General features: G+C 35.5%; 1 protein-coding gene across 2 annotated transcripts in view; it reads left to right on the forward strand.

The window, feature by feature from the left end:
* Window positions 1-23944, forward strand: part of FUT9 (fucosyltransferase 9) — a 108156-nt gene that overhangs the window by 55011 nt on the left and 29201 nt on the right. The window lies entirely within an intron of this gene.

Here is a 23944-nt window from a genome sequence, read left to right on the forward strand (position 1 = left end):
CCATTTGAATAACATTGCATAAATCAAACATTACCTCAAGCCCTATAACCACTTTATCCTATATGCATTCATTTATCCATGGTCCTAGAGGACTTAATTTTATTCTGGTAAACATTTCCTTGAAAAAAAATCAATGTGCACCACTCAGGCCACCATATGTATACCTGAAACACCATACTTGTATGGCAATATATTTTTACTTCAGGGAAAAAATGCATTTAGAAATAAATTCCTTAATATGTTTTCTAGGAGCTGATAAAATTTGTGTAATTTTGCTCCCAGAAACTGAATACTAAATCATGGTGTCTTTTTGTGCTCTATTTTTGTTTCTAGTTTTTGTTATACAGGAGTTGGACTCAGTGATCCTTGTGGGTGTCTTCTAACTCAGGGTGGGAATGCACTAACAGAACAGACTTTAGCAGAATAATTTTCTACAAGTGTTTTTCAGTCTTATTATTAAGTTGTACCTTCTGTAGTACTCAGTCCCGAGTTCTGCATTTTTTTTCTCCACCATTAGGTTCATTCATTAGTATACACACTTTCTATTTTGCTAGCTAGTTCTTCAGGTGCAGAACTTAGCAGGCATTTTGTCTGCACACAATATTGGTACCTGAGCTTCTTCAGTGTGGTTATTTTAGCCTCAATTTCTTGTTTTCTTTTTCTCCTATGCCTCTTTCTTTCCTCTGTTTTCTGCCTATAAGTTCATCTAAAAATAGCCATAGATCTCCTAGACTCTCCTTTACATTCCTTCTGAATAGTCTATTCGTCTGTGATGCCTACAAGAAACCATTTATCTACTTAGATATATTTTTATCCATCCAACTAGAAGACATCAAAATAAATAATCCTGAGTTGAGTCTATTCTGCCCCACATAATCTAAGATGCAAAAAGAGTTTGATTCCTTTATGAAGGGAAATTCTTTAGTTCTGTTGTTCTGTTCTTCCACTCACATTTCTTATTCTCATATATATATTATGTTACATACAGAAAGATATTGCATGTTTACTTCAGATAAGGATCACTGCCTTGATGCAAATATTAAATGTTTATTTAGTATACTCATAATTAAATTACAGTGGCAATTAGATTTTAATAGTCTGCAAAGGTAAAAAAGTGTATTATATTTTGAAATAAGTTGTGAAATATATATATTTAAAATACCAATATTTTCAAGGCATCATATTAAATACTTGGAGAAAGTAGCACCCACTGTTTTCAGTCTAGAGAATAATACTGAACACAGAAACACAACAACTGTTACACACACTTCAAGCCACATTAAAAGAGTTAGGAAATATTATACTAATAAATTACAGATCTAAGAAAAAAAAAAAGTTATGTTAACGATGTAACTAATGTGCATGGAGCCAATTACTAAAATAAATCAATAGAAAGGGGTGATCACATAAAGATGTAATCAATATAAAAGGTAAAAAATGTTGTTCAGTATAAATTTTTTTATAATTATTAGCACTACCCTAAAAAATGGGAGGGGGGGTGAAATAAAAGGCATAATTACAAGATAATCAGTGTGGGGTTGGTGATATAATAGCTTTTTATCTGAGAAATGACAAGCAGTGTAACAAATGAAGGCACCTGTAGCAGCACTTCAGAGAGCACAGCAGGAATACGTTAGCTTCTAACTCCAAGAATGTGACTGAAAATTTAAAAGTACTTTCCAAGCACTGCTTCATCTCAGAATTATTTCCCATTTGGGATCATAAAATTCTAATTAAAATTTTTCTCCCTACACATACTCCAAAATGCATCAGGAATGCAATTTTAAGAGATAATTTTCTTTTTAATTAGGTTTGTTTTGAGTCGCACACAAACGTGTATGCAGTTCCTATCTGCCCAATGTTTGTTCACAGTGACTGTCAGTAGCATGGCCCTTGGAGAATACCACCCAATAAGTAGAACAAGACCTGCCCTTTCTCCCTTGCAATGTTAAAAGTGCTACATGTACTCTCTGTCATCCCTAGCGACTGCAAGAGAAGAAATACATGGAAATAAAGGGCAAATGAGGGGCTTTAGGACATAAAAATAAGAGCAATCTATTTGATTAAGGACTACTGCAGAAGGCAGTTGTTTGCAAACACCTCTGTGGAGATATGCTGTGTTTCTCCACTCTGAGCTGCAACATCCTCATTATTCTGCGCATTTCATGCTTAAGAAACTTTATGTTCACTCTATTATCCCCATTCATTTCATTCACTTTTAAAACCAAACCATATTCCTGCTTTGAAAATTTGGTACCACATAACATACATGATGTACCTGTAACAGGTAGTGTCTGTTCCTTTGAGATACATACTTGCTTCCTGTTTTAATTTTGTTGAATCATAATGCTAAACTCTCTTGGGGAATCGGTCTAAAGTAACACACCAGATCTAGAGGTTTATGCTGTACCGGTGGAGTATGACATATTCTGTTCACCTGGCAACAGTGAGGATTAAATTTTTTTCTCCTTAACATCAAACTTTGAAGAAGGTGCTCCGTGTTGTAAAAGTTCAGGAGGTCGCTATACTAAAAAATAATTTGAAACATGAATCACGAATGGTGGCTTATGTAGACTAACACAGTTGATTTTCCTCTAATGTGGTTTATTTTAATATTTTCATCAGAAATCATACAGTATTTCTGTAATCACTTTTAAGATATAAGTTATGTAATTCCACATGAAAAGCATTTTTTCCTCTTCATCTGCCAGCAAAAATCAATTTTTTCCATCTTGAATAAATGCTAATCCATATTTATACTTTGAAAACAAAATATCCTCATTATTTATGAGGTTGGCCATCTTCTTATCCTTAATTACTTAACGGATTTCTTTAAAAATCCAAGGTACATAGCTTGAAACTACCCAACTTAATTTCAGTTAATGAAAAGTGGTATTTTTCTTCATTTTACACTGCAGAAGATTTTGCAAAATAACTGTTTAATCAGGAAACTTAAATATGATACGGTTTAAATCTTCTGGTGAAAAGTATATACTTTTGCATTTTAAGAGAGGTCAGAATATATTAACATCTCTATTGTGACTTCTGAGTCGTATTATTGTATTATTGTACTTGTTACTTAGTTGCAATAAATACTTTAATGATTTTTATTTTGTATAACTTACACTCAATTACAATGCCTTGTTCTTCAAATGAACGTCAAGCAGTGCTCTGATTGTTTACTCTAAGGTTTTCTATTCCGTAATTAGAACTTCTTTTACATCTTTCACGGATAATTTAATTTGTACAGTGCTCATTATTTTAGGACAGTTCTCATAATTATGCAGCTTATGGTGAAAGCATGTAGTTGATGGCTGAAACAGTGTTTAAAAAGAGATCAATTCTGATATAAAAAAATACTGAAAGGATTAGAGATTTTCTAGTTCTGAAACCAGAAACACAAAAAGAAAGGAAATGTATTAGCAATAATGACGAATATATCAGAAACACAAATAGAGGAAACATATAGCAGCAATGTCATATAAGTATATTCTGTAATTTTTTTGTTAATTTTATATTGCCTCCTCCCTATTTGTCTGGAAGCCTGAGACCATCACAACTGCCACTCTGCTGATGTTTCATCACAGACAACTCTGTACAATGTCAGTTCTACCCTGAGTCACTTGATGTCTGAGGAACAGTGAGGGCTCTCTCCGAATATTCTCTTCAGCTCAGCCATTCTCTTCTACTGAATTTTTATCCATTCCTCTTTCCAGTATCTTGCATGCTTCTTCTTCTTCATGCTGTTATCTCTCTTGAGACATTACAGAGTGGCATCCACACTTGAGAGTAGCAGATATCGAGCCATGGCTAGGAGTAAAAGCAAGATCAGTCTATACCAAAGAAGTAGGGAAAGGAGGGAAGGAGATAGTTAGAACATAATTGGGAAAGGAAGTGTCAAGATCCAAGACAGGGATAATAGGATAACTTCCAGAATGTAAGAAGAAGGATAGTGAAAGCAAACAATAAAGTAAGAATAAGGAAGGTAAAAGGCAAATGTATACACTAAAGGATAATTTTAAAACATTTTTTAAAAGTACAAAGATTCTCTACACAGTAAACATAAATGAAAATCTTGTTTCACCATTACTCTAACTAGTTAATAAATTTGCTTCTGTTGTCACTTTGTTTTAATAACATTATATGTTGATACAGTTAGCATGTGTAGACTCTACAGTGTAGATTTTCCAGTTACGCTTTCAGTATCATTCATTTCAAATGTCTGTGGCAATGGAGAAAATTAACATTGTTGTCAACATCTAAGTATAAAACCAGCAACTTTGGCAAAGGCAATTACAAGATAAATAAGATGTCCTTGTACTTAAAATATTTTTAGATTGGCAGATAAAGCAAAAAAAGTTTGTTTGTTTGTTTGTTTGTTTCTGAAGTATATGCACTTTCTCACATACAGACTAATCTTAAACTAGAAAAGTCTACCTTGCATGCTGTATTGTTATGTTTGCTAGAGCAAATATATTAGATTGAAAATGAAGCTTGGGGAAAGTGCTGTTGTATTGTAAGCCACTTGAGCATCACTAACTTGCCTTTCAAAATGGCTTGGTAACAAAATGAGAGTTCTCTATTTCTTTTTTAAATAATACATAGAAATAATGGGAAGAATCTTGTTCTGGGCTATAATCTTGCTTTTCTCTTGAATATACTGAATCATTATTTCTTATTTGGTACTGGATATCAGTAAGCCTACACCTCGTTGTATATGCCAAAGTATAGAAAAGCAACTACATAAGTCAGTGTAACTGTAAGAAGAAATTAGCTTGCTTCTATTTTGAATGAAGTGGAACTGAAGTCCTGTTGAGATTATTCATAAAGTCAGTTAGATACAGTTCAATTAGATACAGTAGATTTGGCTTTAAATCTAGTGCTCTAGTCAAATAGGTAAAATCCTCTTTGATTTCACTTCAATGTAAACTCATTTAAATGCTTCTGGACATCCCAGTTTCCTGTACCCAGTTGTTCTCTTTGAATCTTCAGGTAATATATATTTCATATATATTTAATATGTATTTTTAATCTCTTTCCTGATATGCTTAATCCCAGCCATTGGTTTTTCAGTGCCATAAATCCTGGAACCAGACTTATTACTGGCAGACAGATTCACTCATACATATGTTGTTTTTTTCCCCCAGTAGGGAATCCAAGGATTTTTGCCTCTTCCAAAAGAGAAAGAAATTAACATTTTCCTACTGGCTTTTTTTGTCCTACAGATGTTCCTTCCAAGCTCTGTAATTCATACAATAAATTCAGGAATGCCCTTTTGGTGATTGGTATCAATATATTTCTGTCAACTCACACAGCATATAATTTCTTCAGTATTTCAATTTAGGTCAACAAAATGTATTTCTTTTCCAAGTGGATGGTATTAGATGTGTAATCACTTGACTGAGAAGTTATTTGTCTGTCCTCTTATGAATGACTGATTATGGCTAATGAATTCAGATAGTCAGGCACTAATTTAAAAACTCAGTTAATTCCATGATCCTATGCACTGGATTCCAAAAGAATGAAGGTTTTGCATCCTTCATGCCTCACAAGCAACTTAGCATCATAGGTATACAATATTCATGTACTTCTTTGCCAGTCTGATAAAGGTCATAGCTAAAAAAAAGGCAAATAATGTTACAAGCTGAGACCAGCTACTATAGAAGCCAGCATCACTTTCTCCAGTTATATTCTACTGAGTTTGAAATTAAAAATCTAGTTGTGTTCTCCCTGTCATCTGCCTACTATGACTAATGTCTTTTCTCACATTGTTTTCAAAGATGTTAGTCAGCTTGCTTTGTTTCTCTACCTGTTCCTTCCAGAATTAGTTCACAGGACAATCATTCCCTAAAGCACTGGTATTATTCCAGTATCATTTCCCTGTGTGGCCATAAAGCATACCAACTTCTACTGCTCTCTCTTATCCTTATCCAGTGCTTAGCTATAGATTTGTTTCACCTTTTTGATCTTTCTCATAAACCAGTTCCTTCAGAACTCTTTATCGCTTTTCTTCTGTTTCTCAGTCTCATTCTATTTTCATCAGTACTCCCTAAACCTTTGATATTTAGGGCCACATCCTCCCCTGAGTGGTACAAAGAGATATGGCCTTTTTATTTATTTCTTATGATGCATCTTCAAAACAGCTTTGTTACATATTATTTTATTTGATTTTATTTTTTTTAATTTTAACATGAAAAAGTATTGTAACTAAAAAGCAGCTAAAAAAATCCTGAATTGGAATATATTTTCTCAGTTTTCTGGGAAAGTGAAAATTCTAGTAGCTTGTATTCTCTTCATGATGGTACATAGCCTTGTTCTTTTCTTTTCAAAATAAACACTTTGTTTGTTTCTTGGCCATTCAAAACATGCTAAAAGCTATTGAGGAGAATGGTTCCAGAGTAAGTATAGTTATACTGATGGAAAAGTGGGACAGCAGTGTTGACTCTGCTTGACCATTTTAACTTGGATCTTGCTCAAGATCCTTCTATTTCAGAATATAGAAGCACTAACCAAATATCTCATACCATCTCACAAAACTCAAACGTAAATTAATGGGAGATTAGATTTTGTTTTGTTTTGTTTTTTCCATTCAGATTTTGAAGAGTAGCTGTTGGTTTTTGTTCTTTAATTCTCTTGGCATTTCATAGGATTCCAACTAAATTTTGATGAAATCAAAGAATTAAAAAGTGCAATAGAAGTCCAAATGAAAAAGACTCCAACTGGCTGTGTCATCCGATGTTCAATTTCTGCCGGACCTTCCAGGCTCTTAGATGACTTCTCCATGATCAGAGACAATGGCTATATTAAAGTTGAATAAAAATCTGAAATGCTGGCCTTCCATTTTGTTCAAAACACTGTTCCTCCTAATGTGTATCTGCTGATCAGAACATTTTTCTAAGTCTAATGTTGTTACCACGATTTCATTTCAATTTGAAGTTTTACCCAAATATTCTGCCTCCCTCCTGTTTTATGCTGTTTGCTGCCATCCATTTAACACTTGACACTGTTCTCTTGGATTCCTTGCCACAAGTTGGCTTTGGTCTACTTAGATTGTGCAGATTCCCCTAAAGCAACCGGAGACCTGTCCCCAGCTGGTCAAGAGTTCATTGACAGCATATTTTCTGGCTTTCAAATTTTTGAAATTGCAACTTTTATCATTGCCTTTTTCTATGCATAGAACTTCATTACTTTTCAATGGAAATGGAAAAAGATATATCAGATAATATTTATCTCCAATGACATTTATTTTCTTCTGCTTGGTGCTCTATTTTGTTTTCCTTCTTGTTTCCCTGCTGCTTCACGCTTTATAGCACATCACACACAATATTTGTCGTATGCCGTGCACCTGATTATACTCAAATTTCCTAGAATATTTGTTGGAAATTTTCCAATATTACAAAGGCAACAAATAATCTTCATAAAATTGAACAGATGGCAGGCAACTTTGATTTTATCATGGTATTATTGCTTTAGAAATCTGGAGGTCCAGATGCTAAGAAATAGATGGAGCTTTGTTCACTGAACCCAATATCTGCAGCTTGTTTCACACTGAGTTAAAAATTATGGTAAATATATCATGTTTTTATGACCAAGTAGTTTAGCTTTATATCTGCAATTGCCTATGTGCTTTTATTTCCCTGCTTAGTTTAATAAGAAAATTGTAGACTTAAAGTAATCTCAAAATGGTGACAGTGAGAAAATTCCATCCTGCTCGTATATGATCAGAAGTAATAAACTCAAATTCATTTAGCATCCATCAAGCTTCTGGGATGTGTGATGAGAACTGAACAAGTCTTTCTTACCAGAGAAGATCTCAGTTCTTGCAAGACTGGATAGACCAAATATTACAACTCAGAGAGAAATGGCAGAGAGAAACAGTTCTTAGAATCTATCTTCTATTATACTTCATTATTATTATTATTATTATTATTATTATTATTATTACATCAGGAATGCAGCAAATTGCACCAAACAGGTTCTCATCTACAAAAATTAGCATAGCTGAGTAACAATATGTAAAAATTCCTCAAAAATGTTTACTTTGTTTTTAAATTATGGAGTTCAAATGCTGATCTAGACTAACTTGTAAATTCAGACCATACCCTCTTTAACCTGCAACATAAATATATATAGTCATAAAGTAAACAATTCACCACTATGAGGAGTAGCCTGAGAGGCACAAAAATGTATGAAATAATATCATGACATCACACCAATGTATTCTGAGAATGAACTAGGAAAAGTTAATCAATGTGATGCAGGATGAAACCACTTTATTTGAGAAACTGTGCAAACATTCAAATTTAGCCCAGACAATTCCTTTCATGATTTGAATCATGCTTTTTACAAACCTTATCCCATGGAAATTAGTTCTTCACTCACAATATATATATATATTGTATATATATATACAGGAATTTCACTTGAGTTGAAAAGCCAAAATTCTGTGCTTCTGAATTGAGGCTGTTTGTGCATGTTAACTCTTTAATTACATGATTATATACTACTTGTCCCAAAGGACATCAGACATAATCAGCACGAAATTTGAAAGTATTCAGTGAATGAGCAAGAGGATCAACTGTTAAAAAGACATTATTATCCTGAAAGAAGACTAAACATTTTTTGTCCATTAGTACAAAACAGATACTAGAGAAACTGATTTCCTCATGACACAAGTGAAGTGGATGAATACTTACATGTAGCCTCAAGGTATCTAAAGATATGTATTTGAAATGGAATTCACTTTGGTTGGAAGAATCCTGTTTTCCTCCTTTTTTGTTTTTTTTTTTTTAAATTATTTTTCATTACTTAAATTCTAGTAAGCTTTAAAAAGATGAAGCTGTGTGATTTCTATTAATTTCTGTTGTATTTGTTTAACTAAATTTGTCTGGATAGCCACAAATTTTACTTCATTTTGTGTTTGATAATAAAGATTATCACACATTGTTTCTAACAAATAATAGTAAAACAACCTAGTTATATACAAAAATTATAAACTAAGTAATTGTAGATACATTTAATTGCTAGGCAGCAGAGCAGCTGGAGAAAAAAAGTGCTGCTAATCTTAGTGCTAGGCAATAGTAGGAGAAATACATCATGTGTGAATATGTAGTTCCAAAGTATGGAGCACAGCTAATAAATCATTAGACATAGAAAAATACACTGCTCCCATTTAGCTTCAGAATAAAGTACTTTGCTCTGATTATGAGTTATCATTTTATGAAGAGAACTCACCATCTGGAACAGTCCATAGATCACCTAAGAACAGGATACTGAAGGCAGGATCTGAAAAAGACTTTTATCCACCTAAGTAGTTAGCTTTCTAGAAGAAATTTGGATAAACCAAATGTAATTAACCTTACCTTTCATGAATTTTGACAATGCTTTTTGAAGAAAAAAAAATAAAGTGAAGCAATGGCTTAGAAGTCCACTTCCAAACTCTTATGGCTATGTTATATATATGATGATAGGAAATATTTAGGTAAAAAATCCTTTTTTGTCATTGTTGTTGTTCCTTGGCACTTAGTAAAATTTTAATCAATTGACTTGGATTTTTCTGTTTTAGGACTTTGATTTATGATTACTTTGAGACCAAATCTGGTTAGCTTTTTCTAAGAATGGAATTAGAAGAAAGCAAATTGGACCCGTGTTATTTAACATCTTTGTAGGCAACATATACAGTGGGATAGAGTGCACCCACAGCAAGTTTGCAAATGACACCAAGCTGAGTGGTAGAGCTGACATACTAGAGGGAAGGGATGCCATCCAAAGAGACCTGGGCAGGCTTGAACGTTGGGCCTATGCCAGTCTCATGAAGTTCAGTAAACAAAAGGACAGATATCTGCTGCTTGGCACTGTACATTTGCAATATTAAGAGCATTCCACTTTGAGAAGTTTCATGCACCTGGATTTAAGCATTTTAGGATTCTCTGAAAGAAATGTCTATGCTACATCAATTAATCTTCTTAGGTGGATAAAAGAGAAACACAGCAAGACATCACTTATCTTGCCTGGTCTAATGCTGGCAACTCATTTGTGTCTTATTTTACTTTTTTAGGGAATAGTAAGTAAGAGAAAACAGCGAGCAGGCAAAAGCTATGAGCTTATCCTTAATCATAAAGATGAAAATTCTAGCAACAGCACAGGTCAGGCTTGTGGTGTGTAGCACCTGCAGAAATATAGCAGAAATATAATGTTGCTATACATCCATGGTATATGGATACCAGTTCTTAAATAATAATAATTTTAATTCTAAAAATCTAACAAACTCACTGTTTGCACAGAATACTGTTTTCCATATAATGTCCAGTGGCCTTAGATCCCAGTCTGCTAGTAAACAGCCTGATCACTCATTCCTTATTCAAACAAATCTTTTTGTCGATCATTTTAATTTACTTACCTTGACATATCTGCAGTTTCTTCAAAGGATTCAGGATACAAACATGTATGCTGGGACCTATATTCTTTTAAACCTTGGCATGGGAATTGATCGTGTATTCTTTGTTCAAGTAGAATTTCCAGAAGGAAACAACATACATTTTTTTTTTTTCTACTGAATCACAGAATGCTTTAGGTTGGAAGGGACATCTGAAGGTAATCTGGTCCAGTCGTCCTTCTTAACCACTAAATTGTAATAATCAGTTACCCTTTTTTATAGAAGCTGAAATATGCCAAAAGAAATGTCTAAGTAAAGATAGTCATATCAAGCTTAGCTATTCGAACTGAAAATCACATAGCTAAAATTTAAAAACTTTACACTGAAAAATAAGGAGGGTACGTTCCTGTAATTTTATACTAAATTTCTTTTTCTTTATAGCGACTTTCGTTAATGCGAAGTACATCAGATATTCAGCTCATTCAGATCATGTTTTGATTCTTTATATATTTAACAATATGTAATAAATGCATATAGTTATGTGTTTTATATATATGTATATATACACAAATCTATTTATAATTTTATATCTTATGTAATCAATATATCGTATTTTTAACATTATAAATTTTAATATGTTATATAGAAAGCTAATAGATTTTCCACATTTTAGCTGTTTTAAGGTTATGCTTGTTTTATATAGAGAAAGGCATCAAAAATTTTAGCACTTATTTAGTACATGTGAAAAAGATGTGCATGTGACTCAATTTTGCCTTTGTTAAAATGAAAATATGAGACTGGACTCCAAACAGTTCCTTAAATATTCCAGACCAATATTTTATGAATATGTAGGGAAATATGATTATAGTATCAGAATGATTCATGTGCTCCACTCTACACATGTGAATTGCAGCTCAGTAGAATTGCCAACAGGTAAGTAATTAAATATTTCTTATGTTTTCTTCAGAAACTCAGTGCATTAGGAAACAGGGTCAGCTTTTCAGCATCTTGAATCATGGAGATACACAAAATGATTCTGGTCATTCATTTATACATAATGTTTGACTTCTATTGAAAACTGTATTAAAATTTATTTTGTGAGCGTGTTTATTTGTCACACCTTTTAATAATCATAATTAATGAAATAAAAGGACATGAAAGAACACAAGACAAAACACATTAGAGACTAACAGAAGTAGAAAAAAAATGAAAAGAAAATAAAGAAAATCTTAGATATGGTGAATTCTATTTCAGATAGAAGGTTGAAGGTAGTTATTTGATATTTTAAAAGTAACAGAGAAGAATCTATAGTGGAAATAGATCCTTCAGCTTTTCTGATGAGTAACGTGTATTTGCTGTCAATCAGCAGAAAGATAAAACACCTGAATTTGAGGCAGCAGATTTATTTTAAAAAATAGCACTAGAAGTTCACCTTAGTCATACATCTCTTTATGTGATAGCTGAATCTATAGGAAGCAAAATGAGTAAGATTTTATATAGAAAGTAAAGCGCGTTTAGTTCTTAATAAGGCCAACTATGTGGCTACATTTGTAAGCCTTGAACAGTTTTTCAGTGATATTCAGACCTCTCTCTCAAATTCACAGAGAATGTTCACCAATATTTTTCTCTCCATATAAAAACTTACACAGCTTCATCTTGCAAAGTTTTTTCCAATAGAGAAGTGTTTTTTCCAGCAGTCTAAAAGCAGATAGGGAGCTTGTCATTTGGAGACAAAGTAGCTGCACCAGTTACATGCATGTTTTATGGGAGATGAGTCTATACTAACCTAGATAGGAATTCTTGAAATCTTGTCACTATTCACAAACATCTAGATGACTTCATGTATTTGATACTGGTACCATGGTCCTCCAAATAATTTGTGTGTGCCCATTGCTAAGTTCATAAGTAGTTCTGCTGATGTATGTGTCAAAACTCAGAAAGTTCAAATGGAAGACAAAAAACTCAAAACAAAAATTTCCATCTCTAACTTCAAGGTAGCATCCAAGCTTCAAGGAAGGTTCCTTCTGCACTAAAGTTGAATGTCTTAAGGGAACATAAATAGTTTGGCTCTATGAATCCTCTATGCAGGGAGAATTCATTTCTTGTGAGGCTTGTGAAGGGCTTGGAGAATCAACCCTATGAGGAGAGGCTAAGGAAGCTGGGGCTGTTTAGTCTGGGGAAGAGAAGGCTGAAGGGAGACCTTGTCGCCCTCTTCCAGTACCTGAAAGGTGCTTACAGTGAGAGTGGGGCAGGTCTCTTCACACTGGTCACAAGTGACAGGACGAGGGGAAATGGCCTCAAGTTGTGCCAGGGAAGTTTAGGTTGGATGTTAGGAAACACTTCTTTACAGAAAGGGTAGTTAAGTACTGGAATAGGCTCCCCAGGTATGTGGTTCAATCACCATCCCTGGATGTGTTTAAGAGTCGTTTGGATGTGGTGCTCAGGGATATGATTTAGCAGAGGGTTGTTAGAGTTAGGGTACCATGGTTAGGCTGCGGTTGGACTTGATCTTCAAGGTCTTTTCCAATCTGGGTAATTCTATGATTCTATGATTCTTATCTTGGCAATTTTCACCAGGTCAAATAATATGTTTACTGAGTACCTAAAATAAAGCAAATTGACAGAAGACCCTCAGCACATTCTTTCCAGGTGCATGTTGTAAACACAGATTTCTGAGCTCACACAGTATGCAAAGTAAGAACCTTTTGGGGTTTGGTCTTGCATTTATTCTGTGATTATTTTTTCTCTGATGACAATCTGCAGAAGAGAAAAAAAGAGAAAGTTACCCCACCAACATGAAATTATAGACTCACAGAATATCTCAAGTTAGAAGGGACCCACAAGGACCTTCAAGTAAAACTCCTGGTTCCACACAGAACAACTCCAAATTCAAGCCCTATGTCAAAGAGTGCTGTCTAAATGTTCCTTGAACTTCAGCAGCTTGGGGCCATGATCACTGCCCTTGAGAGCTTGTTCCATGCCCACCACCCTCTGGCAAATAGCCTTTTCCTGACATGAAAAATGACCCTCCCATAGTTCCCTCTTGCCATTCCCTCTGGCCCTGCCACTGTCACCAGAGAGCAGATCTCAGTGCTGCCCCTCCCTTCCACTCATTTTGAGCTGCAGCCACCATCAGGCCTTCCCTCAGCCTCCTCTGCTCTGTGCTGAACAGAGCAAGAGACCTCAGCCATCTATCATATGCCTTGCCCTCTATATCCTCTGCTGTCTTTGTAGCTCTTGTTTGGATGCCCTCTATCAATTTATGTCCTTCTTATATGATGACACTTAGGACTGCACCCAATGCTGGAGATGAAGCTTCACCAGCACACAGCAGAGCAGGATGATCCCTTCCCTTACCCTTCCAGCAGTACTGCACCCCAGGGTACTGGTGACCATATTGCAAACTCTTACTTTTCAGTGCAAATGTTATACTCTGTTTAGAGTGTAGGATTTGGTCACTGTAGCATTAAACTGAAGTTGCCTTAACCCTTTTCTAGCTCTTAAAATGAGTAACACTGAGCACTGTATTCTCCCATTCTCCATTTTTCCTTCCACTGGAAAACAAAAGCAAGCAAAAAATACCCCTGAGAGTTGCATTAAAATCAACCTGCTTACTGAAAGAAAAAGCATAAGAAAGAAGTGGCCACTTTGATGCCTGCAGAAATGGACAGAAGATATATATGAGTTCTGAGCAAAGAAAATTGCCATTAATTCCTGTGCAGGATTTATTTCAAAAAGTATTTAAGATGATTTCACCTCAGAGATTAATGCTTGAAGTGAAGTGAGAAGCTGAAGCATGGAAAGCTGATTTGTGAAATGTAATCTGGGATGGAAACTTTCAGTTTGGGAAAGGATTGTAGTATGCTAGGGTAATTTTAGAGCTATTTTACATTTAGATAATGCATCTGTGATTTGATGGATAAAACTGATGGAAAATGGCTAAGGAAATCATTTAACTCAGGAGCAGTGCAATTATTGAGAAGCAATTCGCACAAGCAGCATGCCTGGGATTGGCAAAATGTGTCTTTTAACTTCTACCTATTGAGCATGAATATATTTTATAAAGCTCCCTCCTAACTTGAGCTCAAAGAGGACATACCCTGTAGAGAAAATCCCTTCATTCTAAGGGGCAAGGTTAGAACACTTTTATTGTGGTGCCCTATCTACAGAAGAGAAAAAAGTAGATAATGCAGTGGCAGCCAGTAAAATATCCTCACAGCTTCCTATGTCTCAAAGGTAAAATGAAAAGTTAGTTGTAGAAAAAAAAGAAAAAAAGAAAAAAAGAAAAAAAGAAAAAAAGAAAAAAAAATATGGAAAACACAAAACAGCCCTAAGCTAATAAATAATGCATTTAGATTTAAAGTATTTGGATTACTTAGGGGATTCAGCAAATACTGAACAAAGAGAAATCAGTACAGTATATGAAACTTGGACTGTGCTGGGAAATGTTTGTTAAATTGAACAATTACAGTGTACAGAGGAAAAAGAATAAACTGATGAGAATTAGTTGTGTAGATGAGTAGTGGTTTAATACATGGGTACACAGGAGTGCTCTGTGTTTCACTTACCCAGATGGCCACCCCTTCTCACCTTCAGACTGAATTGCCATGAGACAGCAATTGCAGAGCTCACAGACAACTCAACCAGAAAAAGAGTGAGCTCTTAACAAAAGACAGTTTTCATGTCTTTCTTTTACTTTGCTTTTGTTGCCATGATAAGGCCATCTCTTCCCATTTGTTCCAACTAAGTGGTTTATATTCTGTTTTCCTGTCGCTGGTCTTAAAGCCATCACCCGTGTTTCATTATTTACTCTGCCGGGTTTTTGGCCACTCTTCAACTTATAAAAAACACAGCTGCTAAAATAATATTATGGCATGCCTTCCTCTCTTTTGAAGCTTTACTTTTTTGCACTATTTCCTGCCAAATCAGGTCCAACCATTGCAGTTTTGACACAGCACATCACTTTCAAACATGCCCTCCAATGAGGTTCAATAAGGCCAAGTGCAGGGTGCTGCACTTATGTCATGGCAATCCCAGGTATTTATACAAATTTGGGGAAGATCTCCTTGAGAGCAGATCTGCAGAGAAGGACTTGGGGGTCCTGATGGATGAGAAGTTGTACATGAGCCAGCAGTGCATGCTTGCAGCCCAGAAGACCAACTGTGTGCTGGGTTGCATTAAAAAAGGGGTGGCCAGCAGGGAGAGGGATGTGATTGTCCCCCTCTACTCAGCTTTTGTGAGGCCCCATCTGAGTACTGAGTCCAGGCCTGGGGCCCCCATTAGAAGAAGGACATGGAGCTCTTGGAGCAGGTCCAGAGGAAGGCCACTAAGATGATCAGAGGGCTGAAGCACCTCTCCTATGAGGAAAGGTTGAGAGAACTGGGACTGTTTAGCCTGCAGAAGAGAAGGCTCCAGTGAGACCTCATTGTGGCATTAATGCATTAAGGGTGCAGATAAACAGAAGGAGGAACAGGGGTGAATAGTGATAGACAAGACAGAATGGTTTTAAACCAAGACAGGGGACGTTTAAATTAGATATTAGGAGGATATTAGCAGTGTTCAAGAGGCATCTGGATGAGGAGCTACGAGATATGGCTTAGTGGCTAGTGGTAGCAATGGTTATGGAAGGACGGTTGGATTAGATGATCTTGTAGGTCCTTTCCAACTCTGTGATTCTATGATTCTACAATCTCTATTCACTCTTTTGTTTATGGGAGCAAACATCTTAGAAGTTCTTCCTAGGTAGACTCTTAATTCTGCAATACATTTTTACAGTAGCTCTATAAATTTTTCCTAGTGTCTTTCCACTAAGACCTAAGGATACAATGTTTGGAAAGAAGTACTCTGATCTGATAGGAATTCAAGAGCAACCGAGACGGCTGATATAAATCTACTTTGAGTATGAATACTTAAACACATGATCTTATTTCTGCTATCTCTGTTTTTCTTCTTGTCTTTCTTTTTATCTTTTGCTGCAATCATTTGTTGTATCTTTGCTCAGACAAAATATTCCTTATGGAAAATTTTCCATGTGCACATGAATGCTCAATAAGCTAATACAAATTTCTGTTCTGAGGGAGTATTACAGAAACCTACTGAAATAGATGTTATTTCTATATTATTATAGAAACTCTAACTAGGTGGTGCATCAAGCAGCCAAAAATATATGACTCTGCAAAAGAAATGTTGAGGTTTTTTGCAAAATGCTAAGAGATATGTTAGAGACACCCTCATCACTCACAACTCCAAATGAAGCAGATTCTGTCCATCGTGTAAGCAAGTCATCACTCTTAACAAGTAAAAGTAACACAAATTTCATCGAAGTACCAAAATTCATATTCTGAATATGCAAAATCATTTAAAATTTCTGTATGTCCTAAATTTTCTGTGCCTGGTATTTGCATGACAATTTTTCTGGTGATATAATAGTATAGATTATAATTATGATTATCATTAGGACTCACGAGGGACTCACAAGTTCCATTTGCAGTCTTAACCTTACTCTTACTCTACATGTCATGGTATAGACAACATTTACAGATATTTCAGTAAATCACAGATAATGCAATGCCCTTTAACGTTGTTTTTTCTCTACGTAATAGTTAAAATTTTTCTGGAAAAAAATAAAATAAAATGTTAAACTTATGTCTCTAAAACTACAAAAGAACATAGAATCATAGAATCACCAAGACTGGAAAAAACTTCTAAGATCGTCCAGTCCAACCCTCCATGTATCAGCAGTATTTCCCACTAAACCATATTTCTCAGTACAGCATCTAAAACTTTCTTGAACACCTCCAAGGATGGTGATTCAACCATCTCCCCAGGCAGCTTGTTCCAGTGTACAACCAGTCTATCAGAGAATTATTTCCTAATATCCAACTTGAATCTCCCCTGTTGCAATTTGAGGCCATTCCCTCTAGTCCTATTGTTAGTTACATGTGAGAATAGGCCAACCCAGTGATTATCACACCTGAGCTGAGTACAGAGGGATAATCTCTTCCCTGCTCCAGCTTGGAACACTATTTCTGATGCAAGCCAGGATGCCTTTGGCCTTCTTGGCCACCTGGGTACACTGCTGGCTCATGTTCAGCTGAACATCAACCAGCACGCCCAGGTCCATTTCTTCTACACAGTCTCCTGCCACTCTGCCCCAAACCTGTATCATTGCCTGGGTTCTTTGTGGCCAAAGTGCAGGACATAGTATTTCACCTTTTTAAAAATCCAGTCTAAGTACACAGTTTCATGGATACAGCTGAAGAAACTTACCTCTAATTATTTCATTTATAATTTTTGAGAGCATCCAGCTTGCTAGGCCAGTCCACAAGCTCACTTTTGCAGGGGGGGGGGGGGGGGGGGGGGAAAGAAAAAAAAAAAAAAAAAAAAAAAGAAAACCAACAAAAACACCTGGGCACACATACATTAAGCAGCCTAACCTTGGCCATGTACTACATGTATTATGTTAATGATATCTTTATAAAATGCTGTTTAAGCTAAGTTAATGATTCCTAGACGAAATCAGACTGAGAGCTTGTGAGAATGAGAGTGATTGAGTGCTGACGTGATATGAGGTGGTACAAAAGTACATACTCTCTTTTGATTTCCCTGATGAGGTAAACAGAGGTAGTGTGAGAAAAAGTCTGTTGGAGGAGAGTGGGTGGTAATGAATGCCCTCGGAAAGAACAGAGTTGACAAGTTTTGTGTTGCTATCTATTTTCAATATTTTCTGTCAGATATTGCCCAGGATATTCAAGGGAACCCCTAACCGGGAAATTTCAGTGTAGCAGCAAGTAGCTGTACAGTCTTATCCTTATATGCATGTATTTAACAAATCCTCTAAGCTACAGGTTCTTTGACTGCTAGAAGGTAACACTATGCAGCATCATCATTACCAGTACAAGTTATGCTCCAAAGCCTCCTATGTATTCTGGACAGGAATATCTACATCTTCATCAGACCAAATAATTTTAATGCAAACAACAAAGGTCACTTGAAATGCTTGTCTTACATAGCCGAGACCTGGAAATATTCAGAACACTTTGGCTTTGACCTCAATGTTGCTGGGGAATTAGGCATAATCCAGAGAAAACTGTGGCTAACCAAGAGCAACACTGAGGCATTTCCTGATAAAGTCAGTGACAGTCTATTGCTTAGCATGTGTGAAGCATATAGAAATCAATTTTTTGTAACATTTTTAAACTTTACAAAACAAGAACTTCTGCTTATGTATGGAAAAATCTATGCAACAACTGAAATATCTAAAGTATCTGTAATTTCTAGGAAATGAGAGAAAGGCTGTAATTCTGTAAGATACGTTACATTTTGCATATTTGGTTGTTTCCCTCAAGTCCAAAGCAGAGAGGTGTGGCAAACATGTAGCGAAGTTGGATAGAACAGAAGGCAGAAAGGAGCTAACCATGTTGTGCCTTTTTGATATTCTAACTGCATTGCCTCCTTCTGTTGCTTCAAATCACATCTGACACTTATTTAGTTACATTAATCTGATAGATTGCAAATGTGTATTCAGGGCTTTAAAAGTAATTGACACACGTTAAAAATATAAACATATAAATCTGAGGTATCTGAGTCTTGTCCTCCTAAGGGCATTCCTAATTTTTTGACACGTAAGTCAGAAATAATGTTGTTTTTTTTTATACTCTTAGTTTACTCAAGACATTTGGAATTTTAGTTATTTATTACACAGTTCAGATTTGGCAGTTTCACTTGCCAGGGTCAGATGCCCATAGCTGTCATTCAATAATATGGCAATAATATGAAATTGTACTTTTTTTTTTTTTTCCTCTGTATCTTGTTTTTCCCAATTTAAGAATGTTCACGGAAAGCATACAATTCCTTCTGAGCTTGACAGAAGAGATTCTGATTCTGCTCAAAAAATCACTGGTTTTCTTCATTATTATAAATTTTATGTATAATTTTTCATGTTACTAATGTCACTCTAAATTTTAAAGATAAATTTTTTATTTTAACCAAAAAAAGTAGACTGTTATATTCGTGATCTGCCTTGCTAACTATTTTAATCATGTTTTCTTTGCATTAAGATTTTTATAACTTGCACTTCCGGATATTTTTTGTTTATTTGGTAGTGTTGTCCTCTTTTTCATTTCATTTTTGCAATAGCTTACTTCCTTGACGGAAGTTCTGTCATGAGTTCATGTTGGCAGCTGACTGACAGTGAGCTCCACAAAGCCTTTAACATACTAGTTAGCGATCCTGTCCATTAGATGGTGATTCTAAAAGAAGGTAGAGAAGACACATGCAGACAAGATGTGCATATCTACCACCTTACACTCTGCTTTTACTGGTTCATATTGCACAGTTCAGCCTAGATGGGGTGTAGAACATTTCCGATTTATCATGTTTCATACTTAATTACCATGACAATATATCTATGCAAACTCCACAGAGCTGGTTAAACACAGACAGGTGTGACAGTGTACTTCCTCAACACATCCATTTTGCAGAATCCTTGTTCAAGCAGTAGCCAGTGGCAGTTGTGATGGCTGCGTTTGGTTACACAATAACCAATGGCTAACAGAGCATGCGCGAACCAAACACAGCTGGTATGCAAAATGAGTCAATATCTTAAACCATAAATAGCAGAGCCAAGAATTAGTTGAACTCTCCTGCATGGCAGTGGGCTGCATGCGACGATCTTCCCTTGAGTGGGGACGCCTCTCAAGATTACTTCTCAAGGCTGAGAGATTCCTTACCCACAACAGATTCTCAGTAAGTTACGAATAGCTTTGCAAACTTTGCTAAACTGAATTTTGGATTGATTTTGTACATAATCCTTTAGGCATCAACTGTTCATTGAGTCTGGAACTTGAACCCAGCTGCACCCATGTTCCTCTGAGGAGTTTAGAAAGCAAGCCTGCTGATTTGATGGGAGGGTCTCTGTGACAGTTTTGTCTGACATTGTCCTTTATGCAGTAAATACCCATGTGTACTTCTCCACTGAACATGTTAAACTGTGGTTTTTTTAAAGGTTCACTGTTGTTTAATTACTGCAGTATATCGATAAACATATTTATGCTTTACACTTGCAAGTGTATCTCCGCTCTGTGACAACAGAGAACTTTCTTAATCTCCTACTTTCATTTACTATTAGATATTTTTCATGATAGCATTAGATTTTTCTCCGTGCTAATGATTTTTTTATGTTGTATCATTAGAGTTTTATGCATGCTAAAGCATGAACAAGTGATTATTATTATTATTATTATTATTATTATTATTATTATTATTATTATTATTATTATTATTATTATTTTCTCTTTACTGGCTAAAAAGACCTTAGCCCTAGGATGAATGAATCTCATTGAGGAATCACCATTTCTGGGTTCTTGTTCTTAGGAATTTACCTGAGAGTTTTTGACTACTGGACTTAGTTTTCTGTCTTTTGCATATCCTGTCAGGTCTCATTAAGGTTTTTTAAAGTGATTAAACAGGACTAACCGCCTTATCAGAAAACTTGGTTGTGCCCTTTAAAAATTTCTGACATAGTTCTGTTGATTATATAGGGTTCAATGGTCTTAATAATTCAAACACTTCCTTGACATTACTGGCTATACTGTGTGGATTATTACTTTGAACTGGACAAAGGTCTTCATCTTCTTTAAATATCAGATGCAGCTATCAAGTTGAACTTCCTACCCGTTTGATTTATCAGCACATGCTAGAAGAAGATGGCATGTATAATTCCTAGAATTAAAAGGAATACACATTAAGTAGACAACTGCTACCCCTGAAACCATATCCTAAGATGAGTCCTGCATGCCAGTGTCTGCCCCTTATCACAGGCAGGGCACACAGCAAACCAGGTTTGCTCACAGCTCAGCATATGTGCAAGGAAAAGTTATTTTAACTGTAGTACTGAAGGACAGCTTGGAGAACAAAAAGGTCATGCAAACACTTAGGGGGGAGGGGGAAAAAAAAAAGAAGAAAAAAGAGAAAGCCAATATCGTTCTTTCTTAGGAAAGTCACACAAGAGATTTAGAATAGATGACAGAGATGTGCTACTCTTCCATCTGAGGATGACGACACCAAAAGAAGACCACGACAAGCCTTTAGCTTAATATGAAATGTTTACAAATGCACTTGGTCCATCAAAAAAAAAAAAAAAAAAAAAAAAAAAAAAAAAAAAAAAAAGCAGTCTCTGGTGAAAGAAAGATTACTTACATAAGCCATGGGAGACCAGCCACTGTTTCATTTTACACTGAAGTAAAAGGCATGAATTACCTGTGATCTTGCAGTAAAGCTACAAGGAAAACATATGCCATGTGAAAGAAGCAGTCTGTGAAAGTTCTTACCACTTGATGCCCCCAAAAATCCTAATAGAATAAACTGTCCAGAATGACCTTTCTTATTTACACAGTTTCTGTGAATGCTGTGGCACAGCTCATTTTAAATACCCAACTTACATAAATGCAACATAGAGAAAAGAAGGAAAGATTTTTCACCTTTGCCTTGAATCTCTCCTGATAATTCTCTTATCGGTTTCACCCTTAGACTTGAAAATAATATTTCTGAAAAACTCTATACCCTACATTGCCATAAACAAGCATTAACACCCCTATTAGCCTGGAGAAGTTTGTTTTTCTTAGTCTTGATGAGCAAATGTGAGCCCTACTTGTTCTACAACATAAAAAAGTAAAACCAGGAGGACCTGTGAAGCACATAGTTTCTTGTCTGACTGCTGCTCAAAGCCAGAATCATATGGTAGGCAGCCAGAAAAATTCACACAAAATTTCACGGTATTATTCACATAGAATAAAAATGAATTATTTGAGAGCAGCTTAATCCTCCACAGAGCCTGATTCTGAATTATAAGATCAGGAAAAGCCTGATCTACCAATCTCAAAGAAACCACAAATCTCCCCAAAAAAACTATTTTAAAGAAATTGGATGGTTATTGTTGACTTGTTGATTCAAAATGGCAGTACTTACTCATCATGAATATTACTGTGCAATTACTGGAAAGGGCATGCAGCCTTTTTCTTTTAACTCTTCCCTGATGTGTTTGTGTAACTTACTATCTGCAGTACTCAAATTCAGAACCTCTATGGTCATGACCTGTACTTTAAAAGCCCATCAGCTTTGAAACAATTCTTGTCTGTGCCTTTAAGTATACTTATCTGCTCTGGCCAGAAGCAGAAAGTATTTTATTATATTTTATTTAGTCTCCAGGACCTGCATTCTAAGCCTGCATTCCACATACTGTGTATTGGTTTTTTGTTTGTTTGTTTTCAGTTTCTGTATGTTTGGTTGGTTGTTGTTACACTATTAGATTGTGGTACGTGTATGTTATCTGGAAGACACCCTTTACTCAGTTTTCTATGGAACTCACAGGTGGGAACAACAAAGGCAGACTCTTATATTATTTTTGTCCTTTTTTTCTGGAAGTAATTTGAGCATTAATTGGATTTAAGAGCCAACAGAAGGACTTTGTATATATTTCTTTTTTTAGATGCAAGACTATATTTGACAAGTGAATGTTTTTGTACAATAAAATTGCCAGGTTACGTTTTTAGATTTTAGTAATAGCAAAATAACGCTACTCATTCACCATACTTAATTCTATCTGTAGTCTATATGAATATATAAATATAATTAATCCTCACAACCTCTCTCTCACCAAGTTGCCTGTCATTATTTCAGTGTTACAAACAAATTGAGGAGAAGAATAACTAAATACTTTAGTTAAGATTCACATAGGAAATCTGCTGAAGATGTATAAATTGAATCAAATTCTGCTGATTTTGAGTTTGGTACTTTAGCCACAGAACAGTCTTTTCCTGCAAAATCTCTCTCACTCACTGTGTATCTCATACATAGTCTAAATTAGAAGAATCATTAAAAAGGGAAGTTAATTACCTTCTCAGCATTAAAAACTGTTTGCTGATTTTAATATTGAATACATTAAAGCAGTTTTCTCTTGCAATTATATAGTGAAGATATCTAAACCCAAATCTGAAAACAATTGTGATGTTTCTCCATGTTTTTATGGTATAAATAGCAGAAGACACCCATGGCAACTTTATTAAGACAAAGAATTGAAAATTTGTAGTGTTAGTTGGATTCAGTTTTCAAATGTAACAAGGCACTAAAAAATTATCATTTACATTCTCTTAACTCTATTTATCAATGAATTGTACCCAGAAACTTTAGGAACTTCCCCTAGCACATTAACTGAATGACATACAATGTTTGATCTATAGGCATTTCTGGAAAGAGGCAGGGAGATCACTGACCAGTTACCATAACAGGCAAAACAGGCTCAGTATAAGGAAATTAATGCTAACCAATAGAAGATTAGAGCAGTGAGAGCTAAAAGCATACTAAAAGCACCTGCCATCCCCATCCACTCTCCCTGTGATGTGCCCATGGGCTGTGGGGGGAAGGCTTTCTCCTCCATGGGCCTCTTCTGGACTGCTGGGAGCTGCTACCATGTGCCTGGAGCTCCTCCTGCACTGACCATGGTGCCCGCAGGCCTGTTTTCTCACATTTCTTGCTCTTCTCTCTCAGCTGTTGCTATCTAGCAGTTTTTCT

Source organism: Excalfactoria chinensis, chromosome 3, assembly GCF_039878825.1.
Source record: "Excalfactoria chinensis isolate bCotChi1 chromosome 3, bCotChi1.hap2, whole genome shotgun sequence".
Classification (NCBI taxonomy): domain Eukaryota; kingdom Metazoa; phylum Chordata; class Aves; order Galliformes; family Phasianidae; genus Excalfactoria; species Excalfactoria chinensis.